Below are 10,685 nucleotides of genomic sequence, written 5' to 3'. Positions count from 1 at the left end.
ATGCATAAAAACTTAAACACTGGAATTTAGCTTAATATATATTATATACAAGGAGCGTTCAATAAGTGAACCACTTCCAGTTGTCTGATGTTGTTGTGATTTTGTATGTGCAATGATTTATATCTCGGTGGGTTATGTTGTAAAAATAAAACTCTGAACAAATTTTGGTTTCTGATTTACAAGTGTTTGAACTGAGTCAGGTGTAAAATGGATCCTTTTGAGTATCACACAGTGATGTAACTTTTGTATTTGAAAGGATGCACAGCAGAGACTTTTTGATGAAATGAAAGAAACGAATGGCAGTGATGTCTCATCATATGATCTTGTAAAATGCTAGTATTGTGAATGCAAACATGGCCAGAAATCTGTGGAAATAGCTCTCATACCTGGTCGCCCCCTTCTGCCATTGATAAAGAAGCATTTGTCAGTCAAGTTAAGGCTGCTATTTTGGAAAATCGATGTGTGACTATTCACCAAATAGCCCAAGAGGCTAAGGTTAGTAGTGCCTGTGTAAACTACCATTCATGACCACTTGTACATTAATAAAGTGTGTTTCTGTTTGAGGGAATGTTAGATTAGAAAGTTTTCTAGTATATAGAGATCTCTACAGTGTAGTGGTGGGATTTTGCTGCTTATCAGGTTAGTCGGGAGTATTTACATCGAGAGAGTACAAATACTTTGAGTTCATCAGAGCACATTCCATTAAAATACTTGTAAAACACACACAGGAATGCAACATTTCGGTGATGGGACAGAGGTTTGAGTTTGGTTGATAGTGCAGAACTTATTAGGTAGGAAACTCTTTTTTGGACCTTGAGAAACTAGAGGCAGATGTATTAGCCCAAATATGGCAGCAATGCTTAATGCATGGGCGAATCATGACTTTGTAGAGATATAGGATAATCTCAGGCATGAATAATTTTTCATCACAGTAGAGAGAGAGAGAGAGAGAGAGAGAGAGAGAGAGAGAGAGAGAGAGAGAGAGAGAGAGTCCACCTTCTTCACAGCAGTCTTGGCATATTTTTCCGATGCATGTTGCTTGTGAATGTCAAGCCGAGAAGTTTGAACAAAGAGCTTTCAGGTGACATATTATTAGTCATAGCAATCAGTGTTGAGTTTGTGAGAAATACATGCTTTTCACATACATTTTTTTTGTAATTGCTTATTAGAGAGAGAGAGAGAGAGAGAGAGAGAGAGAGAGAGAGAGAGAGAGAGAGAGAGAGAAGAGAGAGAGAGAGAGAGAGAGAGAGAGAGAGAGAGAGAGAGAGAGATGTTGCTTAAGAGTCTAGTAACTCCTTTAAGTTAAACACCCTCAATTAGGTATGAAATATAGATAAGGACTAAATGAGGACATAACATGATCAAATTTGATGGCCTTGTGCCAGTTTGTTTCAAGATTGAACATGTTATGTTTATCTTATTTACCTACTCTCCAAGAGATTAGGCACAAGGTCAAGTGTGGGTTTGATGAAAGTGTTTAAAGACTTATTTTCCAAGAAATGCTGCCGGATGGGATGCGAAAATATGTCTGTTATGAAAACGTCTTGCGTAGCTTCATTTCCATATTCTTCAACTGTTGGATATTTACTATTTGATTATTCAAGCCAAAAAGTTTTGTCAGCTAAAATATGTTCTAGAATAATCAAAATATTAAGAATAAATATTTATTTACATTTAATAGTTTTCAGAAATGCTTACTTGATAGATGGAATTTAAGCTAACGATAAAAGATACATGATAAAAACCCAGCAAGGATCTTTAGGTTATGTGTAGTGATGGCGTAATAGGAAAGATAGATTTTGAGACAAAGCAGTTGAGTTATGAAGGAGATAATTTTGATATGAAACCCATTAGTGAACAGACAGGGTTTTTGAATTTTGACGCCCGCGGAAGTCAGAAGGAGGCGACTTAGTAAGATGTAGTCATGTATAAAGCGTGCTAACTCTAAAAAGGAACCCAGCAGGAATAAATGAAATATTCATATATAATTCCGGCCTTGGTGTTTTCACTTCTCGGAGAAAAGCATTTTTGATTTCAGGACGCATTAAAGTAAGATTTAGGGTATGTATCTTTTGCTGGTGTTCTCACTGACAACGATATTCGTCTCTTGTTTAAACCTTGTCGATAAACTGTTAATATATGTATACACACATTAACACACAATAGAAAACACTAGACAATCACAGATTGTATCGTGTTAAGACAGTTAAGACGATAATAAGTGTTATGTGTACTGTTAAATATACAAATCACATATCACAAAACGGTTAACGCGCATAAGTTAACAGAGACTTCTTATATATACACTGGCAATATTGTTATACACCCTCCCATATTATACATATACTGGTTACATTACACAGCAAATTCTTTCTCGTCGTTCTCAACTCCTTGAAAAATTCATTTGATTCTCATATACTCTGTCATATCAAAACCAATAAGGGAAAACTCTTATTAAATGTTAAAAAAAAATAAGTCGTCCAATTTTTATTCCAACATGCTAGAAATCATGGAGCCCCCAAAAGTCCAAATTTTGTTTAGAATTTGTGGCGGGGGGGGGGGGTCACCCATAAGTAGCAATTCATCTTTATTCGCCTGATTCTTGTTAATGTGTAAGCATGTATATGTGAGATGAATAAGGCTGGTATTTGAGTTTATAACTCCTTTTTACCTCCTTTGATTAAAGGCCAAATGAGATGTCGAGCAGATGTTCTGGAGTCTCTCATGCAAGTGTGGCTGGTGAAGTCAGGAGAAAACTCATTTTGTTGACCAGGTCTTATAGGATTTTTCAAATTTGCACTGGCTTATTATTTTCACATATAGGTGTAACTTTCTGAAGCTTGAAACGATTTTCATTGGTTGGAAAATATTTTGAGGTCACACGTTACTGCAAAAACTTCCTTGTTTTAGTAAGTGAGGAGGAAAACGAATTCCAAAGGATCAGAGAAGGAAAGAGTGTAGCCATTAGACCCATTTGCTTTGTAAATTCATAGAAATCACTTCACAATTAAGTTGCCACAAGTTTAGGATAGTTTGCATGCGGTGCTAGTCTATGGCAGTTTTTGGTAAAACAAGGATTCAATATCTAATCACTGGTTTCCATATTGGTTATATTTTGTTGTTTTTTAATGTTTGTTTAATTAAATTAAAAAAAAATAAAAAATAAAATAATAATAATAATAATAATAATAAAATACTATGCATTATTTAGCTATAAATGAAAATAAGCTAGGAAATTAGGGAATGCAAATCATAGTTTACATATCCCACGTGGGCAAATCTGTTTCTCGTCCAATGTAAATATGTAGAACCATGTTCGTTTCAATAAAAATATGCTTGAATAAAGAAAAGCGATATATATATGATTTTATTGATAATACCCTCAGAAAAAAATTATACAAAGGTCACTGTTATCGATTTAAGATTACTTCTTCATCGCCAATGACCTCTGAGGTCATCAAAATTCCATATCAAGTAATTAATTTTCATAGATTCACAGCAAAACAGGGAAGGGATAACTCTGCATTTTTTTTTTATCTGTACAAAATATTGAGAACCATTTTGTTTGAACTGTTCAGTTTTGTATATTCTGAATGGTGTGGAGATCTAGATTTAATTAAATGACATTATCGCTTGATTAGATCATCTTAGATCGTTATGCTTTAATTACTTTCATTTATTACTTTAACCTTTGTGATACGTTTTGATTGGTTGAGAGGGTTACACATCAAGGGGTTCGTTGGAAGAGATGGACAGAGACAGAGAGCTGAGTAGAAGTAGCTGCTGGTACAATGGTAAGCGACTGGCCCTTTTGGTATGTCTGGCTTCATCGCATGTTTAGACGAGGCAACTTAATGTCAGAGGGTCTAGAAATGAAACGTGATTTGATTACTTGTTTAGATAAAGTAATAGAGAAAATAATTTTCGTTATACATTTGAATTCTCTTCAGTCCTACTTTCAAAATTCATTTTCCATTGATAAGTAAGAAGAACCATGCTGACTTATAACCAAGAATATATCACGATGGTAGGAAGTGAATTGTAATTGCTACTTCTAGTACTAACAAACCACAAATTTTTCAAAAGAAAACCTAAATAACAAAGAAATATTACGTGGGCATGACCTCCCTGCATTTTAAAACCAAATACTAAAACCTTAAAAGCACATTTGATAACAAAAATGCTCAATAAAAAACAGCACTGGAGACTCATTGCTAAAAGCTGAAAGAAAGTGGACGCTCACTAATAATCGAATAGAAAATAGAATGACAAGCCAGTAAATGTAGAAATTTAGATTATGTCTGAATGAGAAATTCAAAATCCCAAATTTCAAAGAACCTCAACACCTATTCAAGTGTAGAAGTAAAATAGCAAACAACTACATAAACAGAATAAACTTTACTATAGGATAACAAAAAAAAATTAAATAAAAAAAATGAATAATAAATAATATATATAATTAATAGCAACAAAAACAAGGTCACATTTTAATTCACAAAAAAGGATGAGTCACCACTCTCCCAAACTAAATAAAGAAAGCTGACATAGACGTCACCCATATGAGTGTCTAAAAAACCGGACGATTGTCTGAGAAAAACATGGACTGATGAATCCTTATGAGGATGAAATTTGAAAAAATCTGTGTAGCTTAATTGCCATATATATATTTATAACTTACTACATAGTTCTAATCAAATAGTGAGCATTTTGGAAGTAAATACTAAAAATCTATACATCAAATATCTCGTTATAAAATGTTATTAGGAAACAATGATATATATATATATATATATATATATATATATATATATATATATATTATGTATCTATTTTCAGTATTTACTTCGACAGTGCTTGATACATGAGTAGTGTTAGATAGAAAAGTTTAAAAATATATATGGTAATTGAACTACACAGAACTTTCTGTGTTTCATCCTTGTGAGGATTTGTCAAACTAGTGCATGCAATCAATGTTGCATGCACTAGTTGCTTCATGTTTTATATGCTCCTGTGGCACAAGATTTGCTATTTAGCCAATCAGATTCTTTGTTATTCACACCTCCATTTATGATAGTCAATGAACGCGCATTTATCAGGCAAGGGTACATTTGGCCTCTAATCCACCTGTTTCTTTGTTATTTTTAGTGGGGATCCGGGTTCTCTTTTCTTTGTGTTGGGAAGTGACCTCATTTTAATCTGGAGTTAATTTCGAGGATGAAATGAAAATTTTATGTAGCTTAATTGCCATATATTTCAAACCTTACTCTCTCTCTCTCTCTCTCTCTCTCTCTATATATATATATATATATATATATATATATAGATATATATATAGATATAGATATAGATATGTTTATTTATTTATATGTACAGGATTGAGTTCTATACTGATTAACAAATCATATTAACCGATCTTCATGAATTTTGGCATACAACTGCTAGGCATAAAGGATGTAAATGTGGGCTGTATTTAATTTAATTTAGTTTTATGCAATTGGGTCAAAGAGGAGATTAAAATCCTCCATAAAATTTAGATACCTCCATAGGTATTTTACAGATCCTAATATAGGCACAACTTTCAAGTAAAAAATGAAAAATCTATTAGATTTGCATTGAGTTCTATCTTAAAGTCATTAGATATCAATTAAAAAGAAATTCGCTGTACTTCAGTTTTTTTTCTTAAGGTCCCTTAAGATGAGGCCTTAAAATTTGAACACTATCTAAAATCACAATCATGTAATTGATTTTTATTAAAATTAGAATAAGAATTCTCGAGATAAGGCTTAGTATCATTATATTTTGATTTTAATCTTAATCGTAAGTGGGGGGGAATAAAAGTTGTACGAAACTGTTCTGTTCAGGGAATTAATTTTACCCATCCTGGGACGGGTAATCTATTTTATAATATCCTTTGAGGTGTTTGTGTTTCTTAAATTGCTTTAGATCTTAATCTGAGTGTTTTTAGTGAACTAGACAATGTCGATGTTGAAACTGCTGATGGGTGAATCACCGAGTCTTCATTATGACACCAAGTATGTTTAGGAAAGGACTTTTTTTTGTATTTGAGAACTATGCATGACACAGTCACACATTTCGTCATTCTATGCTTCAAGGTCATACCACTGGCGTGCAGTTGACAACTTTAGCATCTACCATGAAGAGAGAGCAGGGGAGGGAGAGATGAAGAGAGAAAGAGAGAGAGAGGAGGAGAGAAAGAAAGAGAGGGAGTGAGAACAGGAGAGAAAGAAAGAGAGGGAGTGAGAACAGGAGAGAGAGAGAGAGAGAGAGAGAGAGAGAGAGAGAGAGCTGCTTGATTCAAACGCAATAGTAAACACTATTTTGTGAATGGGTTCGTTGATGTCTTTTTAAAAACGACATTGCCAAGGCTGCTGCAAGGATGGTGGGTGCCCTCTACTGTGTCTGAGAAAAACATTGGAGTGTATTCTATACCTTTACGAAGCCATCATTCATCCATACATGGAGTATTGTTGCCACATCTACCACTAGTCTCTTACTCTTAGACAAAGTCCAAAAAAAAAAGAGTTTCAAATCTGATAAGTCCTGTACTATCAGCCAAGCTCCAACTTCTGTCCCACTACTGCAATGTTGCATCCTTGTGCCTTTTTTACAAGTACTTTAATGGAATATGCTCTGATGAACTCCTCGAACTTGTGCCATCTTTATATGCATACTCCCAACTAACATGATAACTAGCAAAATCCCACCCCTTCACTGTTGAGGTCCTTCGATGCCAGAATAGTTTCTCTCCTCGAACTTCTTGACTTTGAAATTCACTCCCTGTTTTCTGCTTCCCTGACTGTACTAACTTGCAGAAGTTTCAATACTCCTGTTAAACATGATCCCAAATATTAGATCCAAGTGACGATATGCCTTGTTTGGAGCGAAAACGAGTGAAAACAACCAAAAAAATAAAATGCTTGTAATTAAAATATCAATTTACTAATGAAATAATTTACTATTTTAAAAAGAATAATTATGGACACAATATTTAACTATTTTTATAAAGCAGGATGTCAACCGATTAAATTCCCAAATTAATAAGATTTGATTCAGTTTACAATAAATTCAAGCAAATTATTTATAATTTTGTAATTAATATTTTAGATTTACATTTAATTTATTTTCTTTTTTATTCCAAGTGGAATAATTGCATTCTTAGAAAATATTGCCTGGTAAAAAATCTATGCAAGTATCTTTTATTCGATGGATTCTGGAGTTAATGCTCTGCCTGAGCTATCACTATAATTCCAAACTTACATGTTTAGACGTTTTATTTCATTCTCATTGTGATTTCTGTCATTTTTTTTACTACTAGGAATGTATATTAGAGATTGGAAAAACCGATTTTTACCACAAATGAATCGCGTTATCAGACTTTTTTCTTATGGCCACTTTTAATGATAGTACACATATGAAACTCTATTCTCCTTCGAAATAATCTCCCCCAGCCGCAATGCACTTGTTGCACCGTTCTAACAACTTCTGGAAAGCCCCATGAAAGTCCTCTTGTATGACTCTCTTTACACTCTCTTTCATCTCCTCATTTGTTTCATAACGACAGCCTTTATTGTCTCTATAGACACACAGTCCTTATTTGTGAAATTCTTTATTTGGCCAATCAACTCTGGTGTTCTGACTTCCTTACTTCTCCACACCTCTCATTATCCTTTAAAGACTCCCTGCCTTCCTTGAATCTCTTATGCTACTCAAAAACTGATACTCAATTCATGCAAGATGGTCCAAAAGCAGTCCGAAGCATTCTATACGTTTCTATGGAATTTTTTCCAAGTTTAAAACAGAATTTTATTGCATATTGTTCTTCGTAAGTGTCTTCACGTCCAGATTGCATCTTTGAAATTCACCAGCTGTGACAATCATGTTTTAGTAAGGTGTATTCCAATTCCTGCTGTAGCTGTTCATTTGAACTTGAAATCATAAAAACAGATCAGTCATCTCATAAGATGTGTAGGAATAACATATTGAAATTTTCAAGAGTCTATGGCAATTTTAAATGCCTGTACACAAAAGTCTGAAAACTTATTGAAGGCACCTCGTAAGTCGTATTGTCTATCTGTTTGCATGGAAACTAAACATAAAAAAAAATCTAATCCTATTGTAAAGCTTATTAAAAACATTTATCTTCTTATGTATTTGCTAACAATCTTCTAATCATATTTTTAGCCCCCTTTTAAATCTATAATAAAATAGATACTAATTTTTATATCCCATACTTTAGATTTATCCCCATCTCTTTTCCATTTATAACAAAACTATCTTGAAGTTTATTTTATTTTTTTTTGTGTGGAAGAGTCTAACTTTAGAGTAAAAGAAGAAAATCAAGTCGAGGTTGGTTTAACAAACGAAGTGTATTAACATCACAGATACAAAGGTAGGAATACGGATATAACTGACTAGCGCTCAGCTTGGCAGTGGAGTACTGTCGCTCCGTCTCAACGGTGTAGACATTACTGGCACTATATATACATATAGTGAGAACCGGTGTAATTCCCCTTATGCATAGAAAGGCCGGTATAACAAGTAGATACATAATATTTTAAATACTAACTCAATTAATCCTAACTATTCACGCAGGGGCACAGAAATACCTGGTTTAGAACTCAGGCGTGGTGCTGATGGATTCTCGTTATGTTATCCATCTAGGAGAAAGAAAAATCTGACATTAAACCAATGCTACTGACCTCGTAAGTCATGGCATCAAACCAATCGGGGAGATAGGCCTCTTTAGTCCTAGAGCTGGTGACTCAAACACATTATCTAGTTTGCAAACCTAAATTGCTCAAAGAGTAGGTAGGCTCTGCCTATTGCCAGCTTTGATATTTCTTTTTTACCTAATAGCCAGGTGCAGAGGTACGAGCACAGGGACTCAGCAGAGACACCCAGTGCTTGGCTTTGTTTACTGACTTATCAAGGCCCGGAAGCCACTCAGGGATAAGGGTTATTGCAAGTACATTACGTTAGTGTGGAGATTTGATGAAGTGTTTAATTAAGGGGGCGGTTCATTAGGAATTTTTTAACATTGGACTTGAAGACATCCAAGTTGTAGTCCAGTGGGAAGCAAGCAGACGGAACAGAGTTCCACAGGCGTGCAGTTCTAAGAAAGAAGCTTTGTTCATGGAATCCGCGTTTTGATTTAGGCACAGATATAGAGTGGGGGAAATTTTTCACAGTGGATTCAGCTAGACGGGTGTTTTTCATGAAAGATTGGCGAGGGTGGACGAGGGATTGGAGTTCAGACGAGCACCTGCCATGGAAATAACAATAAAACAAGGATAGGCTCGCAACGTCTCTTCTGTGGGAGAGAGGTTGCAGCGTAGAGAAAAGGGCATCCCCCACTAAGCCACGAAGTCTATTTTGTACTCTGTCAAGGCAGGATAGGCTGTTTTTAGCAGCTCCTGCCCAGATATGGCAACAGTATTCCATCCTTGGACGTACTTGGCTTTTATATAGATAGAGAATTGCATCAGTAGTGAGATATCTTCTGGAGCGGTAGAAGGGTCCCACCATCTTTCCAGCGACCTTGGCAACAGACTTGATGTACGTGTTCCATTTCAGATCAGGAGTAAACGTCAAACCCAGAAGCTTGTCAAAACATGGGGCCTCACCCAGACGAGAGCCATCCATCACAATTGATGCCAGATGGGGATCAGAGTGTTGATGATGTAAGGATAGGAGTTTGGTTTTGGATGCATTAAAGGTAACCAGCCACGTCTTCCCCCACTGAACCACGCGCTCGAGATCAGAGGAGAGAGAATCAGAGAGCACTTTGTCATTTACAACCTTTGATGTGTTGCCGTAGATGGTCGCGTTATCAGCATAGATGTCAACGAATGATTTAAGTATGTGTTTAGGGAAGTCATTGATGTAGATCAGGAAGAGAGTTGGGCCCAGGATTGACCCCTGAGGGACTCCAGCATTTATATTGCAGGCCTCCGATTTTTGTCCATCTACCACTACTCTTATGAGCCTATCGGAGAGAAATGATTTAATGATTGAGAAAACATTTCCAGTTATACCGTAGCTGGAAATCTAATATAGTATAGAAATGTAAAGTCATAGATAATAATAAAGCACATCTCAGGTGGCAGGGTAATCGCTTCGTATGCAAGAGATTCAGGTTTCAAATCTCGAGTTTGGATGTGTTCAACTGCTGAGTCCAAATAAAGGCGAAATTCAAGTCTTCCACTTTTGGTTTGTTGGCTTTCATGGTTCGTGTGAGCTTCAATGTTGTTTGACTGTGGAGAAATATATATATATATATATATATAGTTTTTAAAATATAATTATCCAGTGACAAGTGTTTCGTCGTCTACAGCTCATCAGAGTGGCTAAATCTAGCGAAATTCAAAATCAGGACACAATAGTTAGAAGCCTAAACCTCTACCACTTGACTATCTCACACGACTGCTAGATGCATCGCGTTTTATGTAGAAGTTATTTATTTGTTTTTGTTTTGCGATGCTTTTAAATGAATTTAATTATTTCTAAAAAAGTACATTTTTAACTAAATGCGAGTTGGAAATAATTTTCCCTTTTATCAATTTGGTAACCCCAAATGAGAAGCAGCATAAATATTGTTTTTAAAATATAATTATACACTGACACGTGTTTCGTCGTCTACGACTAATCAGAGTAGCTGAATCTAG

The sequence above is a fragment of the Euprymna scolopes genome, chromosome 7 (assembly GCF_053919585.1).
Source record: "Euprymna scolopes isolate OS-2025 chromosome 7, ASM5391958v1, whole genome shotgun sequence".
Taxonomy (NCBI): Eukaryota; Metazoa; Mollusca; class Cephalopoda; order Sepiida; family Sepiolidae; genus Euprymna; species Euprymna scolopes.
Note: the sequence above shows the minus strand (reverse complement) of the source record.